The sequence below is a fragment of the Monodelphis domestica genome, chromosome 4 (genome assembly GCF_027887165.1).
Source record: "Monodelphis domestica isolate mMonDom1 chromosome 4, mMonDom1.pri, whole genome shotgun sequence".
In the NCBI taxonomy this organism is placed as follows: Eukaryota; Metazoa; Chordata; class Mammalia; order Didelphimorphia; family Didelphidae; genus Monodelphis; species Monodelphis domestica.
The window spans coordinates 175630020-175652874 of record NC_077230.1 but is presented as its reverse complement, the minus strand read 5'-3'; the positions used below and the strand labels follow the sequence as shown (position 1 = coordinate 175652874).

The following is a 22855-nucleotide window of genomic DNA, read 5'->3' as shown; positions in this document are numbered from 1 at the left end:
TTGAAAGATCAAAATTGGATTATAAAATGTAAAGCGGAAAGGGATCATAGACTTCATTTAGTTGAATCCTCCTCATTTTACATATGAGGAACACAGGTACTAGAAATACTATATGACTTACTTGTCTATACATTTCTTGTTTCAAATCCAAGATCCACATTTAAGTCCAGTGGCCTTTTTTTTTTTACATGGCAAGTTCATGACTATTGAAAAAAATTCCTGATTATGTTTTGGTACAATTTTTAATAATCATTATTTGACATTTTTATCCATATTCTCTCCTCTCTAACTGCCCCCTTTTTCCTAGAAGACAGCAGATAATGTGACAAATATCATGTGGTTGTGTTTCTAGGAAAGACATAGATGTAGCCTCATATGAGACTCTGATTAAATGTTATTAAGTCCCTTCTAAATCCTTTGATGCTGTGATATAACTTCAATTAAAAATAAGATTACTGATTTAGCAATCATTGCTTTGTGGCTTTTCTTTGCAACCATCTATATTACAGAAGATGGAATACTATACTAGGTGGGATACTGTAGTGGTACAGACACCAGCCTGGTAATCAGAAAACCTAAATTCTAATCTTGGATTTACAGTTGCTAGCAGAATAGCAATGAGCAAGTAATTTCATCACCCTGGTTCTCATTTTCTTAATCTGTAGAGTGAGGGAATGGGAACAGATCATTAGGTCATAGGACAGTTGATTTACCACTAGAAGGGATCTTAGAGGTAATCTAGTAGTAGATAATTTCCAGGATCTATTCTAGCTCCAACATTCACTAATTCCAAAGAAATTCCAAAGGGAGAAAGAAAGGCAAATAAAATGAGAAACCCATGGAGAAGCGGAACAGCACTGAACTTAAAGATAGAGGAAATGTAGATATGAATCCTACATGTAACACATTACCTAAATGAATCTAATCAAGTCACTTAAATATTAATAGCTTTAGTTTTCTCATTCCATAAAATAGAAGTAGTGCTTGCATTACTTCCTTCATGTATTTCTGTTGGAGGGGGGTAATATAGGAGTAGAGGATTTCATGAAGAAAATGTTAACTATAGAACTTTTTTTTTGGTCTTAGATCATTGTGTTGATCAGAGTAGTTAAGTATTTCACAATCGAATATCTGATTTACATTATTGCTATTACTGTACATAATGTTCTGGTTCTGTTCCCTTTGCATCCATTCATGTAAGTCTTCCAAAGTCTTTTCCAACACCATTATGTCCATCATTTCTTATAGCACACCATTCCATCACAACCATATACGACAACTTGTTTAACCATTCCTAAATTAATGGGCATCCCCTCAATTTCCAATTCTTTGCTATCACAAAAATAGTTGCTATGAATATTTTTATACATATAGGTCCTTTTTATTTCACCTCTTTGGAATCCAATCTCGTCTGTAGTTGTATTGTTGTATCAAAGAATCTGTATAGTTTTATTGCCTTTTAGGCATAGTTCCACATTTTTCTCCAAAAATGTTGGGCCAGTTCACAACTGCACCAATAGTAGATAAGTATGCCAGTTTTCCCACATCCCTTCCAGAAACTGTCATTTTCTTTTCTGGCATGTTAGCCAATCTGATAAAAATAATATGGTGCCTTACAGTTGTTTTGATTTGCATTTCTTTCATCGGTATTGATTTAGAGCATTTTCCCATATGACTATAGATGGTTTTGATTTCTTTTTCTGAAAGCTAACAAATAGAGGGCTTTGTGAATCTTAAAATTTAACACAATATTATTATAAGTAATAGTTGATGAGGAAAGATTGAAAATTTACCCACCACAAAAGCAAAATTTGAGAAAGATTCTTTTAAAACCAAGTTAATCTTATGTTTAGTAGCCCCTGAAAGGAACATTGTATTACTACATAACAAAATAATTGGCTTGATTTAATCAAAATAATTTAATAAGGAATTATTAATCATCTATTTATTAGGCACAAAAATTAGGGATACAAAGAAAATAATGAAAGTAGTTGCCCTCTCTCTCCACCCTTCCACCACATATGTCAGTATATTTCTATCTATGGAATGGGAATTAGCAACTTAATAATGTATGGATAGAGGTAAGTCATTCAGTCTAGCCAGGCTTTGCAAGTCTTAAAATGTCATATAAATTCTATCTGCTATTATAGACTCTTTGTAGGAAATAGAACTTGAACTAAGCCTTGAAACAACCTAGGGAGTCCATAAGGTGGAGATAAGGAGAGAAAGCCTTCAAGGTTTAATGATTTTATATATGATATATAATATAAAGTCTGTGCGAAGGTGATATGGAGGTAGGCAATGGAATGGATGAAATGGAATGGAGAAGAAACAGCCAATATTCCAATATTGCTTGTATATAATGTTTGAAGGGAACTAATATGTAGACTGTTGTTGGTCAGTTCTACACAGAAGAGTTAGTATTTATCCTAGAGGCAAGCTGGAGCCCATTGAAGCATAATAATCAAAAGCAGAAGAAATGGTTTCAGATCTAATCTGTCATTGGCTAATTGTGATCTTGAGAAATGACTTGTTCTTTGGGCCTCAATTTTTTTTTTGCCTACAAGATAGAAGCATTACTGATTCCTACTCATTTATCATAAACAAGAGTATTGTATATATCAGACACCAGTGTCACGGAGACCCTAAATCTAAGTAAGTTATCTATGGCATTGTGATTTGGGAAAGAATGAACAGAGATCAGACAAGGAAGCAAGGATTCAAAGGATAAATTGATGTTCATAAAGCAGGTTTTGTATGATTAAGCAATGTTAAATCACCTTGCTAGGCAATGTTTTAAATTTTATTATTTAGTTATTAAATTTTAAATTAAATTATAAACCTCTTCAAGTTTTTCACCACTGTTAAGATTTTTAAATAATATGGATATTAAATGGTTAACTTCTTAACTGAAAAACATTACTATAAACCATTTCATTACTTGACAATGCCAAATGCCTATATTAATGTTTTGTATATGTTATTATTTTCCTTTGTCCCAGATGAACAAGCATTTATTAAGTACATACAGTATACCAGGCATTATGCATGGCATTGAGATACAAATACATTGACTTAATAAGCACTCCTTACTTGCAAAGAGTGTTCATTCTAAGGAAAAGACAAAGGTACACCTAAGTATATGTAGAATTAACATTAAGGGAACAAATATTATTTCCATTAATTGGGAATCATATTGGGAAGAGTGAGAGCTAAATGGCCACCTATGGGTTTTTGCCCATTGTTTCTCTAGTCTGCATGATTAAAGCATATTTATGGTTGAAAATTAAAATGTACCATTCAGGCAATTAATTCTTAAATAATATTTTCCTTCTTCCTCAACATAGCAAAAATATTTGTGTTTGTGCATATACATGCATGTATAAGTATGTGTGTTTTGTGGTTGTTTCAGGAAATTTATATTAGATATTAGAAATGGCCTAATATCTACAGAGAAAACCAATGTAGAGAGCTCCAGTAGTTTAAACATTTGTGTAATATAATATGATTTAAAGTGTAATAGGATAGCTCTTGTTCCTCAATAATTTTCCCTCATACTTTGCCAAATTCTCATAATAAGGTAATCTTGAAATTTGGGCTATCATATGGAGGGGAATTAATTTTGTAAGTACAAGGTCTTCTCTTTGGCCACTGGTCATCAGGTGGTTATCCCTTTATACCTCATAACAAGCACATGAAGGTAAGTAGGCTTTACTTTACCAGTTTATAAGTGAGAAAGATAAGGCTCAGCACAGTAATGACTTGCCCAATGTTGAATAGTAATTAAGTGTCAGGGCCAGAATTTGGATCAAGACTTTTATTTCTAAGTCTCATTTCTTTCCAACACTATCTCAATTTTTAACATCTCACATAATTTTAAGGTTTGCAAAGCACTTTACATACTTATCATTTGATCTCAGAGACAGAAATGGTAGAGTTCAGTTAGGTGTTTTAAACACAAACAAACACTATCCCACCTGTTCTTTTTTTCTTTTCTTTTTTTAAGTTTTAATTTTTAAATTTTATTTATTTTTATTTAATTTATTGATTCATGTTCTTTTCCTTCCTCCCTAAGCCCCCAAACCCATAGCCAAGGTTTAGTTCTGTAAACCTCAAAATTTCTCAGACTTATGAATGTTAGGGGTTTCCCCCATTGGGGAATCTTCTACTTAAAAAAAAATTCCCTAGCAGATGGTGAGAACTCTACTTGAGTGTGGGGGCTCCTAGTTATGGGAGTGTCCCTGCTCCACCCTATTTAAGACTGCTTTAGGACAGAAAACTGCTTGCTAAACAATGAAAGTACTTTGATCCATGCTTATGGAAGGGACAGGAAGTTCTTTGAGTCATGACTGTTTTAGAATTGATACAATGGGATACTAAGTACCTATAAAGGTGGGACAACTTGTAAACTACTTAAACCTAAAAGGGTGATAACTTATTCAGAGGTGTTTCTTAATGAAATTTGTCCACACAGCAGCATTTTTTCCTGATTTACTAAAGAGATTAAAATTACTCAGCTGTGAATTCAAAATGGGCGGTCCTTTAGAAACATCTACAGTGATTGGTAGATGTAAGGACTTAGGGGAGGTGACAGAGGAAATATTGCCCTTAAAAATAAGAACTTGGATCTCATTCAGGATCTCGATTTCTGACTCTCATTCTGGAGGAGAGCTCCTTGAGGAGCTCCTCTGAGGGGCTCTGTCCCTCTGGGGTAGGAGCTCTGGAGACTCTTGAGAGAGGCCCTTTGAAACAATCTCTGGCTGGAAGACTCTTTGAGGAAGGACTCTGGCCTGGTGTCACTAATATCCTTGTTTAGTCAGACCTTGTGGTGAGTGTTAAAAAACTGACTGATTTCTCTTTTAAGACTCAGGTCTAGGCCATATTGGCTTGAGGCACTTCATACTTATTCCTTTCTTACTCTCTCTCTCTTTCTTTTATTACTCATTGTATTGTTAATTAAAATCTCTATAAAACCCAATTGATTTGGGTATTTGAATAATTGGGAATATTTCCCTGGCGACCACCTTATATTTTATTTTAAAACCCAAGACACTGTCGTGAAACATATTTCTGCAGTCAAACTTACTCACCCTCTGTTATATCTATCACAATTTATATCTTCCACTATTTTAATCACTACAGTTTAAGATCTCAACCATTTTAAATCTCACAGTTTATGGCAACCTTACGAAGTTGGAGAGAAACCCTCAAAAGACTTCTGTGAAATCTCTTTCCTTTATCTCTTTGCCTTATTACTTGTCTATCAGTCAGTTTTGTTTTCTGTTTTAATTTGACTTCAATTTACAGCTGCAGGAACGGGTGAGTAAAAAACCTTTTTGATTCTCCTTAAATTAAGCTGTTTTAGATCTTAGCAATAGGGCCCTAAGGTCCTGGCTAGCAATTGCCTAAATTAGGATTAGAAAAACCTGGGAAAACTTTTTGGCCTTGCCCTGCTTCCCACCTTTTTACTTTAGAAATATGGAGTCACAGACAGTTCAGACACAGACAGTTCAGAACTTAGTTAACAACTGGAGTTTCAGCAAATACTTTGTTCTTTTCTTAGAACAAGCATTGGTCTGCAGCTTACTTAGCTGGCTCATCAGCCCCATGACCAATCTTATAAATACAGAATTCCTTGTCTCTCTGAAAGGGCTCATAACATGGAACTTATGGCAAAATCTAATCAACATACTACTTTCCCTTGAGTTTTTGATTGTTGTAATTTTAATATTGTATTTCCTTGAAGAACTCAATTCTCAGTCAAACCAACCAATTGCTCCCTCTCATATTCAACAAATGGAAAAACTAAATACTAGACAGGACCTTATAGAGGAAGGTCAGGGAGAGATTGTAACTTTTATAAAAAGCATTAACAGAGAATTAAGAACAATATCAGAATCTCTGTCCCACCTTGCTATGGACAATAACCCTCTTAACGAACCCACCCCTCCCCCTGCCCCCTTGGCCTCAGAAAACTCTAACTAATCAATCAACTCTGAATTCACACCCCACCCACGCTTCTGACCCAACACAATCAACTCTAAATTCACACCCTACCAGTACTTCTGATCTTAATCCCTCTACTTCACACCTTACTGATTCCTCCAATCCAAACACCTCTGTATCCTTTCACACTTCTTCCTTGGCTCCTCCTCATCCTACACAATCTACTTTATAGATAAGGAGAAAGACTGAAAAGGGTTAAATAATTTGCTTAGGTTCCCACAGCTCATAAAGGACTGAGGAAGAATTCAAAAAACTCAAGTCTTATGAACTTCAAACCTGCAAACTAGCTAACACATTACATAGCAGCCTCATCTATCTACCTAAACAACATTACACACAAATTGGAGCAATTAAAATAATTGCAACATCCTAAATATAAATTGTAGAATCAGCATGATATGGTGGATAGAAAGTCAGCCTTTCAGAAAAACTTGGGCACAAAAGTAGTCTCTTGCCTATGCTGGCTATGTGACCCTGGGCCAGTCTCTTAACCTATCAGTGGCTCTGGAAACTGTCTAATACTGAATTTCAGAATATTTGCTCATCTGTTTTCACGGAGAAGGTGATCTTGTCAGTTCTCACAAAAAGAAGAGTCTAACTTATTGACTGTTAACCTAAAAGACTGGTCTTGGAACCAGAAAAACCTGAGTTCATAAGTTGCCTTGGATACTTACTAGTTGTGTGATCCTTTGCCAGTCATGTAATCACTATCAGCTATAGTTTCCTCATCACCAAAATGGAAATGATAATAGCACCTACCTCACAGAAGTAGTTGTGATGACGAAATGAGAAAATATATATATACAGCACTTTGGAAATCTTAATGCGCTACATAAAGGTGAGTTACTATTTTCATCTGTTCAGCCACAGTCAGGAACATTGTATATTGTCCTCAGCATCATGACATCGTTTGGGTGGTCTTTGAGCATGAAGGGCAATGGATGACCACCTGGTTATTTTATTGATGTTATTGTTGCCTGTTAAAACTTTGCTTACCCAAATATTTGTTTTCTGTATACCTCTCACATCTGAGCCCTTTTCTCAGCTTCTGGTCCCAGATGGTTTTCAGTTATTTTTGAGAGGAAAGGTGTTAATTGGCTTCCTTAAATCCTCTTAATTAGACATCTTTACTCCAGAATATCAAACCCCTTCCTACAATCTCTGTCTGGTAGTTCTTAATCTTTCTTCTCCAATTGATTTGCTATAACATTCCAGTATGCTGCTTTTACTCCTTTATCAGACAGATCTCCTCCTGCAGGGTAAAATCATTCTTCCATTTGATTATATGGCTTTGAAAAAAAGCAATTATACTAATTTTTCCTGAACAGTTTAAAACAACTAACCATATTTTTTTCTCCAGTATCTATACAGGTTTCTCCAAAAACCTATCCCAAGGATGAGGGAACTAAAGGGCTTGATAGCATAACAAAAACAGATTAGCTTTCCAGTATTTGTGATAATGTTGGCATGAAATAGCATGGTATGGTGTAAAGAGCACTAACCCAAGAGTCAGTACACCTAATTTGTAGTTTCTGATCTTCTAGTCATTAACTGCCCAAGCCTACACAAGTCACCTCATTTCTATGAACTTTAATCTTCCCATCTGTAAACTGGAAAGGTTGAATTAACTTATCACCAGGATTTCTTCCAGCTCAAAAAAACCTGCTTTCCAGATAAATTTCTTTTTTTAAATCATCTTTTATACCTATTGATAATTATATTAAAGTTAGGATCCTAGCTCAAAATCTAGTGCCCCTTCCTACCTAGAGTTACATATCAGAACTTTGGAAAACAGAATGAGTCTTCTTGAAATAATTCCACAGATAGATATTTATTTTTATTTTTAATTTATTTTAGTTTATTATTTGTTAAAAACCTTTACTTTCTGTCTTAGAATCCATATTATGTATTGGTTCTAAGGCAGAAGAATAATAAGGGCTAGGCAATGGAGGTTAAGTGACTTGCCCAGGGCCACACAGCTAGGAAGTGTTTAAGGGCAGATTTGAATCCAGGACCTCCCATCTCTAGGTTTGGCTCTCAATCCATTGAGACACCCAGCTACCCCCCACCCCCAGATAGATATTTATTGAAATAGCTACATATGCTTTGCCATCCTACTTCGATAAACTTCCTTCCCAATAAATACATACCATCTGATTATTTGAATTTTTCTCCCTTCTCATTTGTTAGCTGTTGTCTTTTAAATGACTATCATAAATGGCAATCCTGGCATCTCAAAGTTGGGAAAGAGTATCAGACTTTATCAACTCTAACCCATAGTTAAATAGGAATTACCTATACACTATCAGGATCCTCTTCTGTCAAATGAAGGGGTTGAACTGGATGATCTGTGACTATCTGTGACACTGACTTGCTCAGTGACTTTAATATTGTTCCTTCTCTCTATTCTGCCTCGCCATCATCTCCAAAGCATTCAGGATACTCATTTTGGTGCATTAATTGGACCCCTGCCACTCTAAATTACCTTTGTCTTCACTCTGCTTCAGCAAAGTAGGATGTACTTTTTATCTCTCCACCATATAGAACCCCATTTCCAAGATCTTGAACACTGAGACTATGTTTTCTGACCACAACCACAAACTCTATGCTTCAACTGCCTTTTTTTTTCTGTATGTTTCTACTTCTCGTTGCCACTACTGTTGTTCCTCACCCTCATTGGCCCTTTAAATCACTTAAATCTTCCCTCTTCTCCCTAGTGTCTCTCTCGTGGTTTCACTTGACTCCCCATAGTCTTGACTCCATGACCAACTGCCTCACATAACTCTCACCCTGCAATCATTTGTACCTCTAACTTTGTGCCATTCCCAATCTGCCAGTTCTCAATTCTGAGAATCTCCTTCCATTTGGAATAATTCTCTGATCTTACTGCTCAGTGTCAGGAAGAAATTATGAAGTTGGGCTGATGTGGGACACTCCAAATTTACACTCTATAATCCATGTAGGCTACTATATAACATCTGAATTTCTCCAATTGAATCTCATTGGTTCTCTATTTCATTTTCCATTATGACTTTATCAAACTTACAATTCTATTCTAATTTTTAAAAAACCTTTGCATTCCATCTTGAAATCAATACTGCATATTGGTTCCAAAAAAGAAAAGAATTAAGGGCTAGGCAGTGGGGATTAAGTGACTTGCCCAGGGTCACACAGCTAGGAAGTACTACTCTATTTTTAAATTATTAAAAAAATATAGGAAGGGGTTTTGTGTGTTATCAAATTAGAAGCCCAAACTACTGCTTGTACTTTTAAAAATCACAGTGAAAGAATTATATACTGCTATTATAAAGATACTAATCAGAAAACATAAAGAGAAATCTGTAGGACTCCAAAGGACTTAAATAAAAATTAGATAAAAATTAAATTTTCCTATACACCAATGCAATACTGATCCTGAAATGATTGTACATTGGAGATGACTCTTTTAAAAAAAAAGTTTCTTATTGTAACTTTTCCAGATAACATATCAATAGAAATTTTTATTAATCATTTTCTAACATTTTGTGATCTATATTCTCTTCCTGCCTCCCTCTCTTTTCCCCTCCTCAAGATGACAGGTAATATGATAAAGGTAAATATGTTATCATGCAGTACATATTTCCATGTTCATCATGTTTTGAAAGAAGATGGATATTGCTTATTCATGGAAAAAACTCACAAAGGACTTAAAATAAAAAATTCATTAAAACTCCATCAGTTCCTTCTATAGTGGTGTACAGCTTTTTTCATCATGACTCTCTTGAAGCTATCTTGAATCCTTGCATTGCTAATGATATTTAAGTCATTCACAGTTGATCAAAGTATTTTATTGCTATTACTATGCACAATGTTCTGATTCTATTCACTTTACTTTGCATAAGTTCCTATAGAGTTGAATTTGTTATGAATTTGTTAATGTTTCTAAGGTGATTTTTTTTTTTGTGCTTAAAAAGTCTTGAATGGCTCTACAGTAGAGTCTTGTTTTTGTCACTTGTGGAATCTCAGCAAGGGATATAACTTGCTGAACCTAAAGTAGTCATGTTGGATATCCATAACAGTTGGGGAGAAACTTATGAAGAAAGCATTAAAATAAAATGGTTGGCTAAGTTAGTATTGATTTATTCATAATATATGGTATTTCATAGATACAAGAGACTGTAGTGAGGGGCCAGATTGGTCCTGTTTTTAGTTTTATATCTTGAGATGAATATTTCATTGTTAATAAGTATACTAAAACAGTATATAAAAAACTGAGTATGCATATTAGAAAACCTTAAAATGCTAGGTTTGAATATTTATTACTTACTTCAATAATTCAAGATATATGATTTCACCAATGCATATACATTGCTATTCCCTACATTCATTAGTAGATAAATCAACAAACACTTATGTAAAAATTAAATTATATCTCAAAGAATAAAATATTATATTTTATGAGATTTATTAAGGATCATTAGAAATCAAGGAATAAAGAAGATGCAAAATAAAAACCACATGCCCATGGCTGATTAGTCCATTTAAAATCCCTGCACTTAGCTTACCACCATACTTGCTACATCATTACAAAGGAAGAGAGCATGGGAGGCATAACTGATAGTTAAATACCAATTGTGATTTCCTCCACATGGAGACTCAGGAGAGATTATAGGGGATTCTGGGAAATACCAAGGACTTCTGGGGATTGAAGTCTAGGGTTCAAAAATCTCTATTTATACAATTTATTAATTAACTTTGTGTGCCAGATACCATGCTGGTCTTTCTCAGTTGCTCTGTCTGGAAGTCATTGTTCTACTTCAACTGGCTTCCAGATGAGAGGCTTACAGTCTATGTCCAGAACTAGGACCTTGGGCCATCTTCAGAGCACAATCAGTCATTAAAGTGAAGAAAGATTCTTGCAAATATTTTTTTTTCAGAACACACCATATAGTTCACTTAAGTAGTTTCCTGCTTCCCTCTGCATTTACCTAAATAAACTAATTAGGTTATTTTTAACTTATTAAACACTTGTATTGGAATTCTCATCTTAGCATAAGTGTTGATAAATAGGATCAGGAGATTTATAGTTATTGGAAAACTTAAGAGAGTTTCTCATCCAATGCCCTCATATTATAGGTAATTAAACTCCAGTCCATGGAAGTTGTGACCTGCTAAATGTTTTAAAATAGTAAATGAGGAGTTTGGATTTGAATCCAGATCTTTTCAACCTTAATTTTTTTCACTCAGTGACGCCAAGATTTATGCAGTTTTGGTAAACAAAACACATACTTTTTTTATAGGAAGTGAAAATGGAAATTGAGAATCATGTTATATCATTGACTGATCAATGTTACTAAATTTAGATTTCACAAATAGCTAGTTAACATAAGTATTCAGCAATAGATCATTGATTTTTCCACTCACACATTTCAAAACAAATATCCTAGTATAATAAAAGGAGCACTGAATTAAATGGTTGTCATAGGGACCTGCTCTAAAACCTTGACTCTGCTACTATCTTTGTTCTTGGTCAAATAACCACTTCTCTGAATCTCAGTTTTTCTCATCTATAAAATGATGGACTTAGGTTGATGGTCTTTAAACTTCCATTCCAAAGCCTATGAGCTGAACTTTAGTATTTGAGATAGGGTCATATATGTGATATTGAATTTTTAACTTTTATTCTGGTAGATGCATTTAAAAATTAGTTTAAAATCATTCTTTTTTCCATATTTTCTTTTCCTTCTCATCTCTAGAATTTCAAGTCATTGGTTTATCTTAACTTAATTATAGAAAAATAAGGTTATTTCATAATTTATACTATATAGTCTTACAGTTAGTTCATCCTCACAATACTAGGCTTTGTGATCATGTCTCTTTCATGTATTTGAAAGGACTTACTTTAACAATACTAGGAGATCCTCTCCCTACTCACCCCATTTTAAATTAAATAATATTCCCATTTGGGAATTTGTTAACTATATGAGTAATAATCTTATGAATAAAGATTATGAAAAAATGTCATTTAAGTTTTTCTCATTTTCTAGAAGGAGTAAGCTTATGAAATACATCATTTTTCATTAGCTATAAATAGCAACAAATTGTTTTTAAACCATTAAAACAAATACTTATACATTATAGAATTATTTTAATAGTACTTGATATAGATATGTAAATTGCAACTGAAGTCTTTAGAGATGGATATAAATTCTTTATTAATAGTAATTTAATTTGCAATAAATTATGAAGTTCCATCTTAAAAGAATTTAGTTTATTTATAGATAGGTTACATGACCTCTAACTACAAACACAACTCAACTCTGAGATCCTGAAATTTATGGTATGTTTAGCCTTTGCTTTCTGTAGACAGTGTGTTGCTTGCAATGGTAGATGGATGGCCATTGCCTTGGGATACTGGGGTTTTGATACTTGCATCTTAGTTTGAGGAGGCCTTTTCAGATTTTGGAGCTTCCTTGTTCTTAATGTAGTAGGCCTTTAAACAGAATGACTGATTAGAATGGAAGATTTAATGACTTTGTATCTCTGTAAAAAAGTATTTTGTAGTAGTAGATATAAGATAATCATTAGGAAGCAGTTAACTATTTTGAAGAAAGGGCATTTGTAATGTTTTATTAAACATTTTAATAATGGCACAATTAATAGAAACAATTAGAGTGTTGTCTAGAATTTATTGGCAATTAGAAGGGTTTTTTTATCCTGATATTTCAGGAAGTTATAGTATTTGTGTCTATTAATTATGTTTTAGTTTTTTCAATTATACTATATTCTTGCTATTATCTTTTTTAATTAGTTTCATTTCTTTTGTGTCTCATTTTTTCATGTTTTGTCTTTTACATGTAAGTTTGCTTTCTTCCTTAAAAAATTACCTTGAAGGAAGCATATTTAACGTTTTTTGAATGAAATATTGGTTGTTGGGGTTTTTTTTTGAGCAATGTAGACATAACCTTATGGTTTTACTTGCGATTTTCAATCAAATAAATTAAGGTAGTTAAATAGATATGTTCTAGATGTGTAGATTTCATGATAATATTAAGAGTAGTGTAATGGAGGAGGAAAATGGAGAGAGAAAGAATGGAGGTTTCCTCTCCTCTCTTACTAATGGGGAGAGGTTTAAACCAGCTTCTGTCTCCACTGGAAGAATGATGAAAGGGAGAAGTGGGGATTGGAGACAGGGTTTAAAGCAGGTTGATTCAGTTGAGGTGGCAATGTCTCCCTCAGTGGAGTTCAGGACCCCTGAGGCTGTCAGCCTCAGTGAGGCAAGATGATCCCCTTTGACCTCACTTCCCAAAGACACCTTCGTTGTCAGCCCTTTGGGTTTAATGTATGGCACCAACTGGTACGGAGTTCCTCAGCCAGCTGTACTGAGTCACAGGGGTTCAGAATGAAACCCTTTCTCTGTTGTCACAGATAAGGACTAGTTGCTAGTCTAACTTTATCTCTTTACTCAAATTATAAAGACTGGCCCAAACCCAGATCTATCTTTATCTAGTACAATTTCTCTGATGTCAAAGGGTAAGGCAATGGCGGAGGAATGAGGAGAAAAGGGTAAGTGGGTGAAGGACAGTCCTGTGGTTTGCCCCCCTTGCAGATTGACTTTCAAAGTCTGGAGGCCAGAGGCTTCTGGGTCTTGGCCTCCATTTTCACCAACTGCTTCTTGTCCCTACACTTAAGGGATAACTAATTTCTAGTGTTTAGTCCAATGAACAGATAAGGGAGAGAGATCCAAGGGAAAGGATCAGGTTGGCTCAAGCCAGAGTGAGTTCAACAAAATCCCTCTTGAGAATCGTGTAGCTGTTGATGAATCTCAGAGGAGGTATTGAGGGTCTCTAAATGGAGTCTGGTCCCAACTGATAGAGAAATCTGGTTGAGCTCTTTCTCAGCCTCTGGGAAATGCTCCTTCTCCTCCATTGGCTTCAGAGTTCTATCCAGCTTTCAGAACTGCCAGGATTCTCTTGCCCCTCCTCCACTCCTCCTCAATCTGATCTGTCCATCAGACTGGCTTCTCATGTCAACAGCAAGGTCTCTCTTCCTTACTTTACAGTAGAAAGATGGGGCAGATAGGTAGCTCAGAGGATTGAGAGCCAAGCCTCGAGGAAAAAAAGTTCTAGGTTCAAAAATCTGCTCTAAGAAACTTTCTAGCTGTTGGGTCCTGTGCAAGTCACATAACCCCAGTTTTCTAACCTTTACCACTCTTCTGCCTTAAAGCACGACCTAGTATTGATTGTAAAACAGAAGGTACGAATTGTTTTTTTTTTAAGTGTTGGAAAGAATTTCCCAAGCTCTTCTGTGCCCAACAATGCGTTTGTTTTATAAAGTATTAAAAGGTTTGATCTCACTAAGGATCATTATACAGAAAACAAAAGTGAAACAAAAACCTTTTAGCTATCACAAATTTTGCTCATATTCTAAACTGTTTGTTTTGCAAATGTGTAGTTTTGGTGGCAAAGAGAAACAAGGAGAAATGAAATCCACCATCTGAGACTGTAGCTACCAGTTTTAGCAACTGAGTCCATTGGGGGCAGGTGATAGAAGTGAAGAAACTTTGGGGAGAGACCACTTCAGGTCTAAGATCTCACAAGGGCTGGCCCTCAGGATAGCACTACTAGAAGAGATATAAAGACTCAGCATACCCCAAAGTCATTGCTAGAATAGTTGCTTGAGGGGAAAGGGAAGAAGGAATAAAGGGAAGGCACAGCTATAGAATATACCCCAATTACAATTTGGGAAAATCTTGAGATTGTATTCCTCCTCATCCGGTGACCTTCCACTTCATTATGACTTTGGTCCCAGTTGTGTGCCTCCATGATGAGGAAAGATTCTAGAGAATCTGACCCTGCTAAGCCCTAGACGTGACTACTCAAGGTGTCAGGCTGGGATAGAGCATTGTAGAAAAGCATCTCAGTGGTTATTGAGCTGACTGTTGAGAAATAAAACCATAGTTTTGGAGGACAGGTATAGCCACAGGATTCATTGAGGGTGAGGTTCAATCCTGATTGGATTGGTAGGTTATGACATGGGATTGGCAAAGGACTTCTGGAGTGCAGGAGGAAGAACTTTATCACTTCTCTCTCCAGAGAGCAGATGCCCTGGAGCAAAGCCCTAGTCTCCTGCTTTGAACTTTTACTGTATTGGAAAAATAAAGCTGTGGAAGGATCATTAAACTAATTTTTACATAGACTATTAGCCTATATTATTACAGTAGCATATAGGTATATTGATAATACAGCTGATGGTTATTCTATATTAGTCAGATTTTCAGAAAGACAAAATTCATGATGTCACTTTACAAATTGTTGTGAGTCATCAATAATTAAGGATAATTATGTGAGCTCTTGGTTTGAAGGGGTCTAACCCTCTGAAATTCATGTCATCTTTCCACCCGGTACTCTAACCTTGATGACTCACAGAGGATTTTCTTTCTCTGACATGGTGCCCATAGGAAAGACAGATGATTCAGTCAGGGAATTCTTCATCTACTCTGCCTCTTTCCAACCACAAAGCCAGGAAATGTAATCAGAGCCTTATGCTCTGCCAAAACAAGTGCCTTCATAATGGGTAACTGACTTGTGCAATAACATCCATTAGGTAAAATGATTAAATATACATCAGTCCTTTGGCAGGAGAAACATGAAGATACTGAAATGAACATCATCATGTGATCAGCCTCTCCTGTTTAGAAAAGAAACATGTTTCTACCTTTGACATTTATCATCCCTGAATGCCTCAGCTTGACAGCAGGAAACCATTTTTTGTTGACAAGATTTTATTCAGTTCATGTTTTTCTTTGTGTTATATAGTAATTAAGTGATTGGTAAAACATTCTAAGAGACATTTTTTAAAAACCAGGAAAAATAAAATTTCTTTCTGCCTTTGAGTAGGTTATTTATATGATATTATAATATATTTTATTGCTTTTATGTCTAAAAATTAAAATCATTCTTCACTCTTTAGTAGTTTAAGCAAAGAACTTTTTATTCACCATATGGAAATCTTACATTAGTATTCAAAGATGAAATCTCTTAATATCCGACCCCAAGTTACAGCGTACATAACTTAGACTATTCCTAAATATATAGTACTGGTAGAATATTCAAAGATTTCTTCTCAAAATAGAATGACTCATTTTTATTGAACATTGGTTCTATAAACCCATACAATTAGTTGAAACAATGTTATAGGGAAATAATTTTCACAGAAGTAAATGTTATAAATAGATAGTAATGGGATTGTGAAATATAATTGTAACTTTTAAAATTAGTTTTTTATATTTAAATACCCAATTAACTGCTCCCTTCTTTCTACTCTGCCATTAGAAAAGACATCATTTGACAAAAGACAGATGCACATATAAGACATCTTTTTTAAAGAATTTAAGTTTAATTAATTAATTTTGGGTATTTTTCCATGGTTACATGAATCATGTTCTTTCCCTCCCCTCCTCCCATCCTATCCCAAAGCCAGCACACAATTCCACTGGGTTTTACACATGTCATTGATCAAGACCTATTTCCATATTATTAATATTTGCACTAGGGTGATCATTTAGAGGCTACATCCCCAATCATGTCCCCATCGACCCATGTGATCAAGAAGTTGTTTTTCTTCTGTTTCTGCTTCCACAGTTCTTTCTCTGGATGTGGATAGTGTTCTTTCTCCTAAGTCCCTCAGAATTGTCCTGGATCAGTGCATTGCTGCTAGTAGAAAAGTCTATTACAATCAATTGAGGCACAGTATATCAGTCTCTGTGTATGTACAATGTTCTTCTGGTTCTGCTTCTTTCCTTCTGCATCAATTCCAATTCACACGAAATTCCTCCAGTTAATATTCCTTTTACCACAATAGTATTCCATCACCAACATATACCACAATTTGTTCAGCCATTCCCCAATTGAAGGGCATCCCCTCATTTTCCAATTTTTTGCTACCACAAAGAACACAGCTCATAGAACACATCTTACTTATTTCTATTGATCAATTCTTTTTCTGGAGATGGACATAGACAAGTCATTCTTCAAACAATATTTCTTTTGCTTTATATAATATTTTCTTGATTTTGCTCATTTCACTCTTCATAATATCTGGTAGTTTCCATGTTTTTTTTAAATTAACTTGTTCTTCATTTCTTAAGACATAGCACTATTCCATCACAATCATATGCCACAACTCTCTTAGCCATTCCCCAATTGATGGATATCCCTTCAATTCCAAATTCTTAGTCAATAAAAAAGAGCTGCTATAAACCTTTTGGAACATAGTTCATAATGTTATTGCTTGGTCAAGGGTATATATGAACAGTTTTATAACTCTGAACATAATTCCAGATTTCTCTCCAAAATGCTTCGATCAGTTCACCTTTCCACCAACAGTGTCCCTGTTTTTCCACATCCCCTCCAAGCCCTTTTATCATTTTAACAAATCTGAGAGATGTGAGATGATATCTCCAGTTATTTTAATTTGCATTTCTCTAATCAATGATGATTCAGTACATTTTAAATATAGTTATATGTATAACTTTAATTTCCTCATTAAAAAACCACTCATTTTATCCCACTTTGTATTGGGGAATGGCTCATATTCATATATGCTTGACAAAGATCTTTTCCTGTTTTAGATATGAGACCTCTATCTGAGAAACTATGAAATAATTTTCCCAAATTAATCCTTTCTTTCTATTCTTGGCTACATTAGTTCTATTTGTACAAAAACTTTTCAATTTAATGCATTCAAAATTATCCACTTTACATCTCAAAATGCTTTCTGTCTCCTGTTTATTCATAAATTCTTCTCATATCTATTAACATAATATGTTCCCTGTTCTTCTAACATGCTTCTGATATTGCCCTTTATGCCTAGGTCATGCCCAGAGGCAGCACTTGCAATGTCTATTTTTTAAAACCCTTACATTCTATCTCAGTATCAGTTCTAATACAGAAGGGCAGCAAAAGCTAGGCAGTTGGAGCTAAGTGACTTGCCAGAGTCACACAGATAGGAGGTGTCTGAGGTCACATTTGAACCCAGGTCCTCTAGACAGCAGGTCTGGTGCTCTTTCCACTGTGCTACCTAGCTGCCTTTTGGAATGCTTTTTTTTTTTGAAGAATAGCAAGGAGGACAGTGCCACTGTATGATGGGTAAAAGGCATAAGGCGATTAGAAAAGGGCTCAAGTTATGAAGCACTTGGAGTATTAAGGACCTGAGAGGTAGAGAGTCTTCTTTAGAATTATGCAGCTGGTAAATACAATTTCATAAATTAGAGACTAGAGTGATAGATTTAGAGCTAAGGAGGAGCCTTAACAATTGTTTCCAGTCTTTTCATTTTACAGATGAGGAAACTGAGGCTTGGAGAAGTACAGTGATTTGTTCATGGGCACATAGGTAGATAGTAGCCAATCAGAATGTGAACCCATGTCCTTTGACTCCAGAACCATTGAGTTTTTTCCCCCTCCCCATTATACCAGGCTAGATAAGTCGCTTGAAAAGTTCTATAATATATGTTTTAAAAGATTCTAAGCAATCAACCTTGTAAGCATAGGTTAAAATAGTCTTTGGTCAAAAATACATTTTACCAGTCAGAAATTTTAGCCCTGGCCCCATACTATATTCCATTTCTTACTTATGTGCCTTTCAATGCCCCACATTGACTAAAATGCATTCCTTTTTCCCTGCCACATCATAGAGTCTCTTTGTTCCTTTAAGGAATGACTCAAGCGTCATTTTCTACATGAAAGATTTCCTCATCTCTCCAACTTCTGAGTTACTTTATATTTAGACACTTTATATATTTGAATTTATTAATTTTCTATTTATGTTTTACATATTTTAGAAGTATCTGTTGTCACTAGAATATAAGTTCATTGAGAATAGAAACCTTATTCTTTGTGCTTGTATCGCAATGTCTGGCACATAGTATGTGCTTAATACATTCTTGAGGAGTTATAGATAAGATATTGGAGAATATCCTCAGGAGAGCAATTGGGAGGTTGAATGGTCTTGGGGTCATGCTCTAGGAGAATCCTCTAATGGAACTAGGAAGGGAGAAGAATAGCCTAAAGAACAGTTAGTGTGAATATGATTTGCATCTTCAAGTAATGGAAATCCTATTCTTCTTTTTGAATTCAAAGGGCAGAACTAGGAACAGTAGGTGGAAGTTACAGAGAGGGACATTTAGATTTATTATGAAGAAAAACTTCCTGTGAAATTGTTCAGTCATTTCAGTTATGTCCAACTACTCATATCCCCATTTGGGTTTTTCTTGGCAGAGACACTGGAGTGGTTTATATTTTCTTCCTCCAGCTCTTTTTACAGATGAGGAACTGAAGCAAACAAGATTAAGAGACTTGCCAGGGATCACACAGCTAATGAGTGTCTGACTGATGCCAAATTTGAACTCAGCAAAATGAGTTTTTCTGACTTAAGAGTCAATACTCTGTCCATTGTGCCACTTAGCTGCCCTGTGAAACAGAACTGTCCAGAGGGAGATAGCAGCCATTTTCCTTCTTTCCCCCCCACCAAGCACTCAAGAAGAGACTGGATAACATCTTGTCTGGAATGCAAGTAGGGGATTTCCTTTCTGATACATTGTACAAGAGGGTCTCTGAGGTTCCTTATATCTCTTACATTCTTTAGTTCCATGATCCTATCATTGCTTCCAATGCCATTTTTGCCAATGGGCACTGGATGCCTGAGTATAATATAAGAGTATAATGAAGGGCTTAGCTTATTCATGACAATACTCTACTCCCTCTGTGTTTTCACCCATTAAGAATGCCATAAGAAGCGGGATGGGAGCAGGATTTTAGCTTATCATTTACGTTGTTTTCAATAAAATGAACTGAATTTGTGAACTTCTTAACTTTAATTTTGCACTCAATTTTTTTCCTTGGCCTCTGACAATATGAGCTAAAATAGGTTAAATTTCTTAAGTTCTGGTTATTGTAATTCTAAGTTCACAGTATAAAAAATAGTTGTTAGCACCAGGAGCCTTGAGGTGAATATTATTGAAACTATTCATTTCCAATTGAGTTGTTTAGTGAAGAGTTCATGTCTGCTCTCATTTGTTTGTAAGCTATAAAGATGATTCAGAAGTACTAATAGCAGCACTCAAGTGTATTTTTGAGTGTTAATTAGCAATTTGTTAGAAAGCACTACCAAATATCACTGATGTAAAGGTTTTGCACCTCAATTGCAGGTCCACTTAAATAGCATTTTCTGGGCCAGAGGAAGCAAAGATGAATAGGACTTACTATGAGATTTTGCAACAGGAACGCTGGTATCCCTGAGCTATTGTTTTGAGAAAATTCCCTTTGGGTGTTAGAGCTTTCCAAGAGCAATGATTCATCATTACCTAGAATTAAGCAAATCTTATCTTTGGAGACCACAGATTTTGTTGAAATAAACAAAATTTATTTCCTTAGATTCCCCAAAAGACATGGACACTGAATTTATTTGCTCATTTCCCCCCCAAACACATTAGAGGTTAAGATGAAGAGTCCATGGATAGTTTTGCTGAAAACCAAGTATGCACTACTGAATTGATTTCCCTCCATTTTTTTGTATTTCCTTTTTTAGACTCTCCATATAATTAGAGCAAATTGAACTTTTTCTTGGATTATCTAAATCAAGAATTTTTAACCTTTTTGTGTCAGAGTTTTTTGCCAGTTCAATGAAGGTTTTTAAATCCTCAGAATGATATTCATAAATGCATAAAATAATATACATAGAATTACAAAAGAAAATGGTTATATCAAAATAAAGATGTATTTTTTCTCATCCAACTTCTTACTCTGTGAATTATATCCCCAAATCAGATTAAGAACCCCAGATCTAGATGATTACTTCATATCTTTCTGCATTTTTCTGAACTCTAGACTTCTCAACTTACTCTGTAACATTTAATTAATAACTTTAGATTCTCTTCTAACTTTTTTTCATAAACAAGATTTCCTCTGGAACCCCTGCTCTTAAAAAAAGGTGACTGAAAAACAAATTTCTTTGCATTTGCTCTGTGATCTTGAGTAAGTTTCCAGTCCCAAGCCATGATAGAACAATAGCAGGCATCCTCTTCGGGTCCCTTGGGTCTCTGGTGTGGTTGGTAATGTTGCCAGGGTAGCAGCTGCACTGTCTCTTTCACAAACAAGTGATGGTTTTTTTTCCACCTTAGGCTAAACACCTCACATTCATTAGAAATATCTCTGGAGACTTCTGTCTTTGACACTAGCATACCTGAATATCAGATTCCTTTAAATGCCTCATTTTACCAAAGTTTTCTAATTAAAAATGATTATATTATTAATTTGTTACAAGTGTTGTATAATCTCTATTTTCTAGGCTCATGTAGAAATTCCCACTTTATATGAGGCATGACTGAAATTTTCTATTGTCATAGCACTTTTAGAAAACTGACCATGTTATCATCTATTTCTGGTAGAGATTAAGTTTCTAATGCTGTTCATGAAAGTGTTCATAGTCCCTGGTCAGAAATTGACTTAATAAGAAAAAAATGACCTAATCTGATTGTTAATTTAAATTTCACTTCTTATAATATTGGTGAAGACCCAATTTATGGTTCAGGATATTTTTTTAGTGTTAGCACATTCTTAATAAATGACTTCCAAAAAGAGTAAAAACGACAGCTTTCATAAGAAGACCCAGAAATCGAATTTTGAAGGACTTCCGGGTAATCATGGCTGCAATCTAGACGCGGCACGTTTCCTCTCCCCAGCACCGAACGAAATAGACTACATCAAAGGAGCATAAAATCACCTTTGGAGGAACAGAAGGACTCCCCAGTACCCCACAGAGGCAAAGGTACGTGGGGCTTGAACATTTCCACACTAAAATAAGAAGGAAAAGCCTGCACAGAAAAGTGAACTGAGCCGCCCTTCCCCCACCCCACCTCCCCCACTAAACCAGAGTGAGCTACCTGAGCGCTCACCGGGACAGCGAGTGAGTGGGGAGCGTCTCTGTCTGGGGGGGCACTCCAGGGTCCTTGGGATCTGGGGACTGCCAGGAAAAAACGTCTCAGGGCGCTTTCACTGGAGAAGCCAGCGGACTTCGGGCGGGCTGCGCTGAACAAGGCGCACGGATTATCTGGGCGGAGCTGAATACCTGGGCTCGGAGGCTGGGAAGAACTAGTCTGAAGCAACCTAAATTCACAGAAAAACCACTCTTATAACCCAGACCCCAGACCAAAAAGGAAAGGGAAATAAAACCACCAAAGGGATGGCTCACATGGCCCAAAATCAAGCCTCCAGGAAGAAAGGGAAAAAAGTGACTATTGAAAACTTTTATGGTGGAAGTACCCAAGGGAAAGAGGAGAATGAAGAGGAAATCCAAAAAAATTCAGAACACGCCTCCCAAAATGGAAACTATCAACAAGCTCTGGAAGATCTCAAACTGGAACTTATCCAAAAGATGGAAACCTTCTGGAAAGAAAAATGGGAGAAAGAGATCAGCTGTCTGACAGATAAGACTGCTCAATTGGAAAAAGAACTCGAAGCATCCAATACAAGGGCAGACAAGGCTGAAAAGCAAATCCAGTCCCTAATGACCAGAATTAAGGACCTCGAAGAAAGTGAGATGATAAAACAGCAAGAATCAATAAAGCAAACCCAAATAATTAATGAATTGGAAGAAAACAGAAAATATCTCACTGAGAAGGTCACGGACCTGGAGAACAGAGGAAGACGAGAAAATCTCCGTATCATCGGTCTCCCAGAAAAACCAGAGGTAAACAACAAATTGGATTTTATTCTAGAGGAGATTATAAAAGAAAATTGCCCCCACGTTCTGGAGCAAGGGGGCAAAATAGAAATAGAAAGGATTCATAGAACACCTTCTATACTAAATCCCC

General features: G+C 35.6%; 1 protein-coding gene across 1 annotated transcript in view; it reads left to right on the top strand.

Annotated features, from left to right (window-relative positions):
* LOC100016648 (sodium channel protein type 9 subunit alpha) overlaps window positions 1–22855 on the top strand; it is a 228785-nt gene that overhangs the window by 10199 nt on the left and 195731 nt on the right. The gene's annotated exons all lie outside the window — the stretch shown is intronic.